Source organism: Silene latifolia, chromosome 7 (genome assembly GCF_048544455.1).
Source record: "Silene latifolia isolate original U9 population chromosome 7, ASM4854445v1, whole genome shotgun sequence".
NCBI lineage: Eukaryota > Viridiplantae > Streptophyta > Magnoliopsida > Caryophyllales > Caryophyllaceae > Silene > Silene latifolia.
The window spans coordinates 71,842-86,176 of record NC_133532.1 but is presented as its reverse complement, the minus strand read 5'-3'; the positions used below and the strand labels follow the sequence as shown (position 1 = coordinate 86,176).

At 36.1% G+C, this 14,335-nt stretch overlaps 1 non-coding gene across 1 annotated transcript; it reads right to left on the bottom strand.

Moving 5' to 3' along the window:
- Nucleotides 1–8,131: 8,131 nt before the first annotated feature.
- Nucleotides 8,132–8,238, bottom strand: LOC141593672 (small nucleolar RNA R71). Its single transcript, XR_012521743.1, has one exon. It is a non-coding gene; the product is annotated as a small nucleolar RNA R71 (small nucleolar RNA).
- Between the last annotated feature and the right edge of the window lie 6,097 nt (nt 8,239–14,335).

Below are 14,335 nucleotides of genomic sequence, written 5' to 3'. Positions count from 1 at the left end.
GCATCTTTATAGGTAGCGGGTTCATTACTCTCTAGGAGCAAAACGTCATTCTCCTCGACCATACCAATGTATCTGTTTGGAGGATGAGAGACTCTACCCGACCTCCTAGGTTCCTCAGGAATATTAACCGTATCATCAGTTGGAGGAACAACTTCCTCCATCCGTTCCTCGGTTGTTGGTTCTGGAATCTCCGACAGCTCGAAGGTTCTATTACTTGTCTTGTTCTCGAGAAATTCTTTCTCTAAGAACGTCGCACTAGCTGTAACAAAAACTCGATGTTCGGTAGGCGAATAGAAGTAATGACCAAATGTTCCTTTTGGATAACCTATAAAGTATGTCTTGACCGATCGCGGGCCGAGCTTATCCTCGTGTCTCCACTTGACATAAGCCTCGCAGCCCCAAACCCGAATAAAGGACAAGTTAGGGACCGTTCCCTTCCACATTTCATATGGAGTCTTGTCGACACCTTTAGTCGGACTTCGGTTAAGTATAAGAGCAACTGACAAAAGAGCAAAACCCCATAATGAATCAGGCACTACCGTGTGACTCATCACGGATCGAACCATATCAAGTAAGGTTCGATTTCTCCGTTCGGACACACCATTTAATTGAGGTGTTCCAGGTAGAGTTAACTGCAAAACGATTCCACAGTCTTTAAGGTGTTGATCAAACTCATTCGAAAGATATTCGCCACCCCGATCTGAACGGAATGCTTTAACCTTTCTACCCAGTTTGTTTTCAACCCTGTTCTGGTATTCCTTGAATTTCTCAAAGGACTCAATTTTATGCTTCATTAAGTAGACATATCCGTATCTACTCAAATCGTCTGTGAAAGTGATAAAATATCTATAGCCATCTCTAGCGGTAATTGACACAGGTCCACAAACATCAGTATGTATGAGTCCTAATAGGTCACTAGCGCGCATTCCAACACCTTTGAAGGAAATTCGAGTCATTTTGCCAATGAGACATGATTCAAACGTGCCATATGTAGAAAATTCGAATGCGGGAATGGTCCCATTATCGACGAGTTTCTTTACGCGTTTCTCATTTATGTGTCCCATTCGACAATGCCATAGATAGGTTTGATCTTTGTCACCAACCTTTAATTTCTTATTATTCACGTGTAATACTTACGTGGTTTGATACCACATGTGCCTTGGCTCTGATACCACTTGTGGGATTTATCTGTATGCATCCCTTTAACTTTAAGGATTATAACGAATATATTGTGATGATAACTAGTCATAAAATAAATTGCATAAACAAAATCATAGATGAAAAAGAAATAACCTTCGGTCCTAGCTAATTCGGCCTATGAACAATATCGCAATGATATTCTCCTATCAGTTGCACCCAAGATGATATGAGATATGCCCTTGTTCTTTTGCTAGAATCGATCCCCAAAATAACTGATTAATTAGGGTTTTTGTGTTTTGTTGAAATGAGAGGAGGCTAGGTTAGAAAATTAGGTTAGAAAAATCCACTCCCTCATCCCCTTTAACCGTGTATGAGGAAGAGAAATAGGGTAGAATTTTTCTTCCTATTTTTCGGCCCATTTACCGAAATTAAGAGGATTATTTCTCTTTTTTCGATTATACCACCTACCAAAATAAGATGATTAAATCTACTTATTTTTGGTAGTTTACAAAATGTATATAAAGTGCATAATTTATAAATTGTCATTTTAATTTATTCCGTATTAATCAGTCTACTTACAACAGCTTGTAGTCGAGTTATTAATACCGGTCAATAATAATTTATTATGACAATATTGTATAATATATACTTTAACTATAAATATCGCATATTTATAATTAGCTAATTAAATATAACCGATTACATTTAATTATGAATTAACATATTAATTCGTCCAAGCTAACATTATATACATTAATTAAATATAACTTATTATATTCAATTTACGAATTGACAGTTAATTCGTCTCAGCTTATATTATTTAATCAGCATTAAATAATCGTCTCATCAACACAGTGACTAACTGTTTAGTCATATAAGGCATCAATGTGATTATATTTTCATACAATCACATCTCTTAAACACATCCTTTAGGTGTGACGTTTAGGGACCAGTTGATCACCTCCATCTGTATGATAATAACGTCAAACTTTCTAGCAAGCCAACCGTTATTAGGTAATCGTTAATCAACTGATAAAATACGAAGTATACCCTTGTGAACCTATAAGAGATTTATAAATGTTATCACACTAATTTGTGGAGGACACAAGCTCCAACAGATGGGATCCTCGATGTGTTACTTTTAGAAAGTGACGAACCCGCCACCTACAAAGCTACAATCTCTAGTCCCAATTCAGTTTTATGGCTTGAAGCCATGAAATCCGAAATGAGTTCTATGCATGAAAATCAAGTATAGAACTTGGTGGATTTGCCTGAAGGGGCAAGACCTCTTCAGTGCAAATGGATCTTCAAAGTAAAGAATGGCATAGAAGGACATGATGATGTCTACAAGGCTAGGCTAGTGGCAAAAGGTTTTACTCAAGTTCATGGTCTTCACTATGACGAAAGCTTTGCCCCCGTGGCTATGATAAGATCAATTCGGTACTGTTAGCGATCGCCGCATTTCATGACTATGAAATATGGCAAATGGATGTCAAGACCGCTTTTCTGAATATGCATTTAGAAGATGAGGTGTCCATGATACAACCCGAAGGTTTTGTGGATCCTAAAAATCCTAACAAAGTATGCAAGCTTAAGAGATCCATTTATGGTCTTAAGCAAGCATCAAGAAGTTGGAACCATCGATTTAATCATGTCATAAAAAAAAAATGGTTTTACTCGAAGTATTGAGGAACCATGTTTATATATGAAGTTCAGTGGGAGCAATGTTGTGTTCCTAATATTGTATGTGGATGACATACTACTTATTGGAAATGACATTCCTATGTTGTCTTCCGTCAAGGAGTGGCTAGGAAATCATTTCCAAATGAAGGATTTAGGAGAAGCACAACGCATATTAGGTATCCGGATCTATAGAGATAAACCCAAAAGGATATTGGCATTAAGTCAAGAATCTTATGTTGATAAGATTCTTCGACGCTTCAGCATGGACCAATCTAAAAGAGGCTTGGTTCCTATGGTTAGTGGGACCATATTGAGCAAGTCTCAATCACCCACCGAACCCAAAGATGTTGAACGAATGAAGTTGATCCCTTATGTTTCCGCCGTTGGATCAATCATGTATGCCATGATATGCACTCGTCCAGATGTCTCGTATGCTTTGAGCATGACGAGTAGATATCAAGGAAATCCAGGTGAGAGTCACTGGATTGCCGTCAAGAACATCCTTAGGTACTTGCGAAGGACTAAGGATTCTGTCTTAATGTTTGGAGGTGACTCCGAGCTCTGTGTTAAGGGTTACACGGACTCCAGTTTTCAAACAGATAGAGATGACATGAAATCACAAGCTGGATTTGTTTTCATGCTCAATGGTGGTGCCGTAAGCTTGAGAAGCTTCAAGGAAGCTGTGACTGCGGATTCTACAACGGAGGCTGAGTACTTAGCAGCATTAGAAGCTGCCAAGGAAGCTATGTGGATCAAGCGATTCTTGGAAGGGCTAAAAGTAGTACCTACCGCCAATGATCCCATTACTCTCTATTGTGACAACAATGGGATAATCTTCCAAGCTAAAGAGCCCAAGTCTAGTAATAGATCTAGACATGTACTTAGAAAATTCCATGTAATTAGAGATTTCATCGAAAGGAAGGAAATTGCGAATTTTAAGGTTGGGACGGATGATAACATTGCTGATCCGCTCACCAAGCCTTTATCGCAGGCTAAACATGATGGACATGTTGTGTCCATGGGACTTAAACGCATGCCAGTTTTATGTTAGATTTTGATATGAAATAAAAGAGTTGTTTTATTTGTTCATATGCATAATCACATTTGTTTTTTGTTTTTTCATTACTTTATCATATTTAAATGGGTTGTAAAGACAAGATTGAACCCCATTAAAGTGAACTAAATTGACATAGTAATCGCCCATAGTCACTTGTATGAGGTGACGTCTCGAAGTGACTAGAGTGTGATGCGATTGATGGCAAGTTCAAGTGCCATAGAGTCATAAGAGATGACTAGTCGATCACATAGGCAGACGGTTTAGAACACTTTGTCGGGCCTAATGACCGCTTATGGAGTTCTGGCAAATTATATGGCCTGGTCGTGGCAAGAGCTACTGTAGTATTCTAATGAGTCGATTCTTTTGACTAAAGACTGTTCGCTCAAGGTTGCACAGTTTCAGAGTAACTTTGATTTATGTTCCTACGACCTTCGTAAATAGGGTTAAAAGGGCTTATTTTGGGTTATGATGAGCTGTGGCTAGTCGAAGGGAATAGTGCGATAGGAATTGTCCACCCCTTTGTCAGGGTTAAAACAATATCTCAGGGCCACTCGAGGAGTAATGAACTGGAAATGCGTGGCCACGCTCGGAAGGTATCTATGGTTGATAATTCCGGTCAATCAGTTGTTCTCCAGATCTAGGAAACCACCATCGATATGATCACTTGCAAGTACGACCTGAAAGACACCTTATATTGAGTGGGAGATAGAAATAGGACAAGAGAATTGGTGACGCACACTTGTCGAGGACAAGTGGGAGATTGTTGGAGTGTCCCCGACAATAATGCGATCACATTGTTGATCATATTGAGATCACATGTTTAAATCTCATATTAAGAATACATGAGGGAAAGTAATACTTCTTAGTCAACAGGTCCACACATATCGGTAATGATTGGCTGACTAGAGTTTGACATTACTGTCATACGACGGTGGTGATTAGTTGATCCCCTAAGGTCATACCTATAGGGTAATGCTCTTAATTGTTTATTTAATTAATCGTATGCCGATACGAGTTAATTAAATTGCTTAAAATTGACGGATGATTTTGTGAGTAAAATTACGTATCTTATTGTAATTCGATTAAATAAGATACGGTCTAAGTAATCGAATAGTTTTATTACTTAGATTAAATTATTGTTTACGAAACAATTGAAACAGATTGAATAATTTATTATAAATACAAGTTGTTGTAATTTATAATTCGATAAACCATTTTGGTACAAGTAATTAAGAATTACTAGTTAATTTTGTATGTAACATATTTTATTAATATGTTGATTTTTAATATGTTAAAAAAATACACTATAGTGTAACATGTCATGTAACATGTGACATATGACAAAATTGACAATTGACAAATATAAAATGGACCTTCCATTTTATGTTTGGTGTACCGAAAATGGGGAGGGTTAGGGTTTTAAATTGTGTTGATTATTTTAAATAGAAAACACAATGATCACTCTAGTTTATAGCCATGCAACCCTATAACTTTTGAGAAGAGCAACTTTTGCATCCATTGGCTCCAAAAAGTCCAACCCCCACCCGGTTTTTCTACCTAGAGGAAGCCAAGGGTTTCTTCTATAATTATTCACCTCTACACTACATAATTTTCTAGTGTTAGAAAAGATGTACAACTCTCTACATTTGTGAAATACTATAGAGAAAGAAACACTTATAAAATCCTCTCCTCTTAACCGAAAAAGAAGAGAACAAAATCCATTTTTGTGTCAAGTTTAAGTTAGATTTTAATTAATACTAGATCATATTAATTTTAATTATTAAGAGTGTTGCTTTGGGTATAATTCCTTGGGAGAGATTCTCCACTTGAATCTTGTTCTTCCACCTTTGGAAAGCTCAAGAACTAGTAAGAAGGTGAACTTGCTAGTGCCCTTTGATCCGAAATACTCAATGTAAGAATTTATTTTCTCCTTATACTTGTAATTGTTTTGCATGCATAAGATCCGATTTAATTTTATGACTAAATTAAATTATCATACTTTGAATATGTAAACCAATGAGATTAATGAATCCCAACATAATTTACATTGTTTTACCCCCTATATTAGTTTCATTTTACATGTCATTTAGCACTTATCATAGTGTTTTGAACTAATATTTGTTATTCTAGTTGCAATTTCTTGTTTCCACATGTTTTGTAGGAGTTTAAGCTTTTAGGAGCTAAATACCAACAAAGATGCAAGCTAGAGTGCAAAGGCTAAGCAAGACCACGTATTGGACTAAGTGTATAAAGTTGTATGGGTTTTTGCATGAAGATTTAATGGATTGAAGTAAGAATTACAAATGAAGTCAAATGCAAAGTCAAGCCCAAAATGAAAGTCCAACTTAAGGTAAAAGCATTGGATGCTAAGGAGCTTTGGATGCTAAGAATAAGAAGCATTACCGGGTGATTAAGGAGCATTAAAGCATGAACATAGAGATTCCTCGAGCAATTAATTGAGGAATTAAGACGAATGCCCGGACAACCACTAGTAAGAAGGTGAACTTGCTAGTGCCCTTTGACCCCTTCTTGCTATTTTACGTTATGTCCCTATTTTCTTATAAATAGGGGCCTTAATCCGTCATTAGGGTCATCTTATTCTCACGTCTTATATACTCCATAATAGCCTTAAGCAATATTTCTCTCATTAGTTTTCATATTTGTTTTCAATATTGTTAAGCATTTAGTTATCAAACATTTGATTATTTATATATTCAAGCATTTGGTTCTACTTTGTTCTTCCTTATAAGTTCATTTCCATTACGGTATTCCTATTTCTAGTTTACTATTTACATTTCTATTTAGTTATCGCATAGTTTATCATTAGTACTTTTATTATATCACATTAGTATTATTCTTATTTTATGTTATATCATTTAGTTTATATCATTTATACAATTATGTCTAACATTTTATTCAACAAAGTTTATAGTTTACATTACATCATGAGTAGCTAATTTCCCTTAGTCTAAGGGTTAAGGAAGCCATGCAAAATCAAATATGTAAAATGATAAATTAGGTTGATATAGTATTGTCTAATTGTTTCTATCATATGTTTGCATCATCACGTTTAATCTATGTTTAAAGGCCTTATTCATTGATTAAGTTTTTTAATTCGTTTTTATAAGTCGAGAGGCACGAAAATGAATTAGACTAAGCATGTGTAGTAGGACGACCTAGTCATAAACGAGTGTTTCTCTAGGACCCGGTCTATGGTTGACACTAATATCGTAAGGTGGATGTCTCTAAGCCTAAACAATTGAAAATGTTGTTAATATCGAATTTAACATGATCATATATTTACCTTTGCATGTGTGACCCGACTCCCTTAGACTCCCTTTTATCATATAGTTTACATCTTAATATTTGTTAGTCATCAAACCAACAACAAACAAACAAAACGAAATCGGCCTTGATAAGAATCTTTCCATAGCATTTCACAACGCAATTCCCATCTCCTTGTGTTCGACCCCTATTGCTACATTAATTTGTGTCTAGGGTAATTATCTTTGCATAGGTACACGATAAGCCTATCAAATTTTGGCGCCATTGCCGGGGAGCACGGTTTTATTGCGTTTTGAATTGTCGATTTTTATCTTGTTTTCTTTTGTCTTGATGAACACTTGTTCCTTGAGACCGTTGCTTATCATTTTCTAGAAATTGTTGTCTTATGCTCATGTCCTCTCGTAGTTGAGAATTACTTTCACCGGATTCCGATCCCGAGAAAACCTTTAGGAGAAGACGACGTTTTGGAAAGAAGTGAAAGAAGCCGCTTCTCCCGTGCAAGTTGAAAGTGCTAGAAAGTCTTACCTCGACGATCTAAAAGTTCTTGAAGAAGAGGAGGAGGTTTCAAGTTCATCATCTCCACCACCACCACCACCATCTTCAACTAAAAAGATGGTGAAACTTTCCGATCACTCAAAGCCCACCGCAGCCATGCTTCCGGCCGGTATCACAGCTACTTAAATTACCACGCCAGACTTCGAGCTTAAACCGGCTTTCATCAGCCTTATGGAGAGGAAGCAATTTGGGGAAGTCCTTTGGAGGATCTCAATTTGCATGTGCAAAATTTCTGTGATTATTGCTTTATGATCCGTCAAACGGGCGTCACTCAAGACCAAATAAGGGAAATACTTTTCCCTTTCTCTTTGAAGGACAAGGCCAAGCTTTGGATCAATAGCCTTGACCGCACCACCATGGGAATTGGCTCTTGCTTTCTATCAAAAGTTTTTTCCACCTGAGAAAACTCAAACTTTGAGGAGCCAAATCACCAGATTCCGTCAACAAGCTCTTGAGAGCTTATATGAAGCTTGGGAGAGGTACAAAGAGTTTCAAAGACAATGCCCACATCATGGGCTAGATTATTGGTTTCTAGCTATAACATTCTACAATGGATGTTGTGCCGAGTCCCGAAGGATTCTTGATTCCGCCAACAATGGGCGGTTTGATCAAATTGACACCGATATTGCTCATGCCACGATCGAATCTATGACAGTCCATGATGCACAATATATCAATTCCCGAAGTGTGCCACTCAAAGGTAAATAAGAATCCTCCGACAATTCCGTCTTGCTAGCTCAAATTGCCTTACTCCAACAACAATTGGCGGAATGAGATGCTAGAGATTCCCTTCAACAACTCAATGTCGTGTCTTCTACAAATCAAATTATTGTTTGTGACGGTTTCGGAGGTGCGGGTCATTACACCACTCATTGCCAAGCTCCTATTGAAGAGGTAAATGCTTTTTAAGCTCTAAGACAAACTTCTTATCCACCGGGTACATTTTCAAATATATATTACCCATATTCAAGATTTTACCCGAATATGTCTTATCGAAGTAATAATGTGCTTAATCCTCAACCTCAACCCCCACCACAACAAAATGCCTATGTCCCTCAACAACAAAAGTATATTCCTCCACCGGGTTATCAAAATCAACAAAGACCACCTCAACACAATTACCAACAAAATCAACCCCACCACAAAATGGCCAACAAAACAACTAAGGGGGAGGTAATCTTGAGGGCTTGATAGTACAAATGCAAAAGGAATTGTTGGCTCAAATCCAAAAGAATGAGCAAGCTCAAAATGCCGCAATCAAAATGTTGGAGCAACAAATGGCTCAACTAGCCTCATCTAGCTCTTCAAGGAAAACGGGTCAACTATCCCCTCAAGGTGAGCAACCACATGATACCCTTAATTCTATCTCCTTAAGAAGTGGTACAAAATATGATGGACCATCCATGCCCAAAGAAGATGAGGAGGTACTTGTTGAGTTGGAGATTTCTCCAAATGTTAAAAGAAAGTGAGGATGTTCCAAAGAAGGTGGATGATCCACTTGTGGTTGAGAAAGTCAAAGATGTGGAGGATGCTCCTCCAAAGAAGGATGTTGAACCAAAGGTGCCGGAAAAAGTCAAAGTGCTATTCCCTCATAGATTGGCAAAGCATCAAAAGAATTCTCAATTTGGTAAGTTCATGGAAGTTGTGAAGAATGTCCAGGTAACCGTTCCTTTTACCGAATTAATCACTCAAATTCCATCTTATACTAAGTTCATGAAAGACATTTTAACTAAGAAGAGGACTTTTGACGAAGTTGAAACGATAGCCCTCACCGCCGAGGTGAGTGCTCTTTTGCAAAATAAGTCCCCTCCTAAGTTAAAAGATCTCGGTAGCTTTTCTATTCCATGCACAATTGGCACCTATCAAATTGACAAAGCTTTATGTGATTTAGGTGCTAGTGTGAGTGTAATACCTTAGTCTATTTGTGCTAAGCTTAATATGGGAGTCTTAAAATGTACTAGTGTCACATTGCAAATGGCGGACCGTTCTATAAAACGCCCTTTGGGAGTTTTGGAGGATGTTCCCGTTAAGGTTGGTAAGTTTTTCATTCCGGTTGATTTTATTGTTCTTGACATGGCCGAAGATACCCAAATCCCAATCATTTTGGGAAGACCCTTTTTACATACCACGGGTGCGTTAATTGATGTCAAGAATGGTAAAATTACATTGGAAGTGGGTGACGATAAGGTCACATATAATTTGAATAGTGCCATGAAGAGTCCCATGATAGAAGAGTCTTGTTATTCTATTGACATTTTGGATGTTGTTGACATTATTATAGAAGACTCTACACCTCGATGAATAGGATTACCTTGCAATGAAATTAGGAATGGAACTTGGAAGAACAATACTTGAAATATAAATTGTAAATAAACTTGAATGAAAATTATATTGAAATGCTTAAGGTAAAATGTTTTTAACATAAAACTAAAAGTAATTCTAATCTAAACTAAAGACTAAACTAACCTAAGACTTAGAGAGAATATTATGGGAAAAATGTATATGGAATGGTGTTTATGGATGACTTTAGTGTCTATGGTTCTTCTTTTGATGCATGTTAATCTAACTTGTCTAAAGTGTTGAAGCGTTGTGAAGAGGTTGACTTATTTTTTAATTGGGAAAAGTGCCATTTCATGGTGAATGAAGGAGTTGTGCTTGGTCATATTGTCTCGGAAAGAGGAATTGAAGTGGACCATGCTACGGTCCAAGTTATTGAGCAACTACCCCCACCGGTAAATGTGAAGAGTGTAAGGAGTTTCCTAGGCCATGCGGGATTCTACCGCCGTTTTATTAAAGATTTTTCTAAGATTGCAAAACCTCTTACGGAGCTTCTTTTAAAAGATGCTCCCTTTTTGTTTACTAACGTTTGTCTTGAGTCTTTTAATAGGATCAAGAAGGCTTTAATTTCCGCACCTATAATCCAATCACCGGATTGGAACTTGCCATTCGAGCTCATGTGTGATGCAAGTGACTATGCGGTAGATGCCGTGCTAGAACAAAAAAAGGACAAGGTTATCCATGCTATCTACTATGCTAGAAAAACCTTGGATGCGGCTCAAATCAACTATGCCAACATGGAGAAAGAGCTACTTGCCATTGTCTATGCCTTAGACAAATTTCGCTCTTACTTGATCGGTTGAAAAGACATTGTTCATACCGATCATGCCGCACTAAAGCACCTCCTAGCCAAACAAGAAGCTAAGCCAAGGTTGATACGATGGATCTTGCTCTTGCAAGAATTTGATCTTGAGATTAAAGACAAGAAGTGGGCCGGAAATGTTGTTGCCGACCACCTATCCCGTTTGAAGTTCAATGATGGAGGTATTGAGTTACCTATCAATGATTCCTTCGCCGATGATGTTTTGATGATGTTGGAAGCCAATACTCCTTGGTATGCCGACATAGCCAACTATCTAGTTGGAAGAGAGTTGCCACCTAACCTTTCATATCAACAAAGGAAGAAGTTCTTACATGATGCCAAGTTCTTCCTATGGGACAATCCAAACTTGTTCAAACATTGCTCCGACGGGCTATTCCGGAGATGTATCCCACATTAGGATGTGAAAGGGGTGCTAGAAGGATGCCATTCTTCTCCTTATGGTGGTCATCATGGACCATCCAAGACCGTTGCAAAGGTGTTGCAATCCGGCTTCTATTGGCCAACTATGTTCCAAGATTCTAAAAATTTTGTGATGGCTTGCGATGCTTGCCAAAGGACGGGTTCCATATCAAAGAGGCACGAGATGCCTTTAAATGGTATCTTGGAAGTGGAGGTATTCGATGTTTGGGGTATTGATTATCAAGGACCGTTTCCTGTTGGAATATGTGTTCTCGACAATAGTGCGATCATATCATTAAAACTCATAATAAGAATACATAAAGGGATGATTCATTTTATACATCAACTCTCAACATTAAATCGGTAATGATTGGCTGACTAGAGTTTGACATTACTGTCGTTTGACGGTGGTGATCAGTTGATCCCTTAAGGTCACACCTAAAGGACAATTCCCTTAATAGATAAAATTAGTTAATTGTATAATGATATAGATTAATTAATTCCTTAAAATAGAACAATTCACGAATGTGAGTAAGAATATGAATCTTATTGTAATTCGATTAAATGAGATTCGTTTTAGTAATTAAGTTGTTATATTACTAAAGTTTTGTTTATGAAACAATTAAATTAAGAATGAACAGTTAATTATAATTGCAATATGTTGTAGATTATATTAACATGGACCATTTTATTTACATGTAATTGGGAATAACTAGTCAATTATTGTATATAATTAAATTAATATATGTAATGATATTTAATTGTTAAGTATGCATTAATATAATTAATAACATGTTATATGTCACATGTCATACATTATATGACAAAGTGACAATTGACAAAAATAAAATGGACTCCATATTATGTAAAGTGACCGAAACTATGGGGTATTAGGATGGGTTGATTAATTATTTTAAATTGTTTAAAAGCATAATCATTGCCTATTCTTACAAGTCTAAACCCTACATATTTTTGGTAAGACTAAATGGATAAAGAAGAGGCCATGCATTGGACCCTTCTCTTCACCCTACCCGGCCACCCCTCACAAAAGGAGAACAAGTTCTCATTTTATTTTACTCTAATTCATTCTTAGATTTTGGATAACTCACTTCTCTCCATCTCTCTAAAAAATAAGTTTTAGAAAATAATTTGTTCAAGATCTAATTTATAAAATTACTAGAAGTAGTAATTTAAAATAATATTAGATTAATTTTAAGGTATCTAATTCATATATCTAGTTAATATATTAATTAGATTTAAGGGTTTGTCTTGGTGCAATTGAAAGGAGGATCTCACAATATTGAGAGAAGGAGGATCATCCAATAATTTAAGCTTAAGAACAAGTAAGAAAGGAGTTCTTACTTGTGCCCTTAAACCGATTTCACTTATGTATGGAGGATTCTTCTTATCTTTGTTTTATATTTTGTTATGCATGCATAAGATCATCATATTTAATTAATGAGTAATTAGATAAATTATTAAAGAGTTTAATTTTGAGGGTTAATGAATCCTTTCAAGTGGTAATCAGAGCATGTGAGCAAAGACAAAGGCAAGGACAAGCAAGCTTGAGGATGATCTTCAACAAGGGATGCTAGAGTAGCCGCCCATAGTAGAAGACCTATGGAAGCTTGGCTTTTTATTTTGTATTGTCTTCTTAGTATTGTTGTATTTTAACTTGTTGTTTTAGAACTTCTAATTTGTTCGACATGGAAATTTGTTTTATTCCATTTTGCAAATAATAGTTGTATGAATTTTAATGACTTGGTTTTCAACCCAAGTCATTCGGTTTATGGAATTTTCTTTGTTCTAAAAACTTGTCATTATGCACATTACACATCAACAACATAAATTGATTTGAGTTAAATTGATCATAAAAGAATTACAACGATTGGATCATTGTAATAAGTTCATAAGCCATGAATTTGATTCCCTCTTATATTTTTATGACCAAATATCACATCCTATTTGAGATAAGATAGGATGATTAAAAAGTCAAATAGAGTCATTTGGACTCTAGGTAGAGAATTTTAGAAACCAATTGAAAACGCCACTTATAACTAAGACGTGTAATCACTTATAAGACTCCATACGAGTTATGGGAGGCCTTAAGACCCTAAAATTGTATAAAACATGGATATGAGTTCAATCCTTTATCTTATAAAGGTTAGTCTATCTTACTACTAGATTACAATGTCATTACAAGAGGGTCATCTATTGAGGTCATAATGTGCGACATTTACTCTTGAGAATAGTTTGTTGCTTGCATAGCTATATTTCGATAAAATAGGCGTATTTTTCAAAAGATAGAATGGGAAAAAAACTAGCAACAAACTAAAGACTAGTGAGGAGACCAAAACAAAGCTTGTTAAGGTCAAACTCAAGACTAGTGAGGAGACCAAAAGAAAGCTTGTTAGGTCAAACTCGAGACTAGTGAAGAGACCAATAGAAAGTGATCTTTAATAAAGATTATGAAGTGGTTATATCGAGTAATTTCAAGTCAATTTACATAAGAGCCTAACGAACCAATGTGAAGTCTATGCATAAGAGTTGCATGGATAGAAATTTAATTGTCCACAAAGTTTAGTTAGAAGGTAACTATGCTAAGATCCATATCATCATTTCTACACCTCATAATGTAAATGATCAAGTTAGATGTTAAGACCAATTTCTAAATAGGTATTTAGAAAAGAGTGTATGTGTGACATAAGCACAAGGTTTTAATAACACTTAAAATTGCAATGATCATCTCAAGTTATGTGATAAGAAAATGGTTTTACTCGAGTTGTCGAGAAGCTATAAGTATACATGGATTTAAGTGAGAGTCAATATTGTCATGTTTAGACATGGAGATCAGTGGGAGAAATTGTCTTTCATATTAATATCGTTGAGGATGACATGCTAACACTACTGTTGATGAAGGAGTGTTTTTTGTTTTCAATTCTCGATGAAAGAAGACATGTTACTTTTTTTTAAAGAATCCAAATCTATTTATTATATAGGGAATTTTAAGTTGGCACATAGATAAGTATCTTATGTAGATAAGATTCATTATCGGT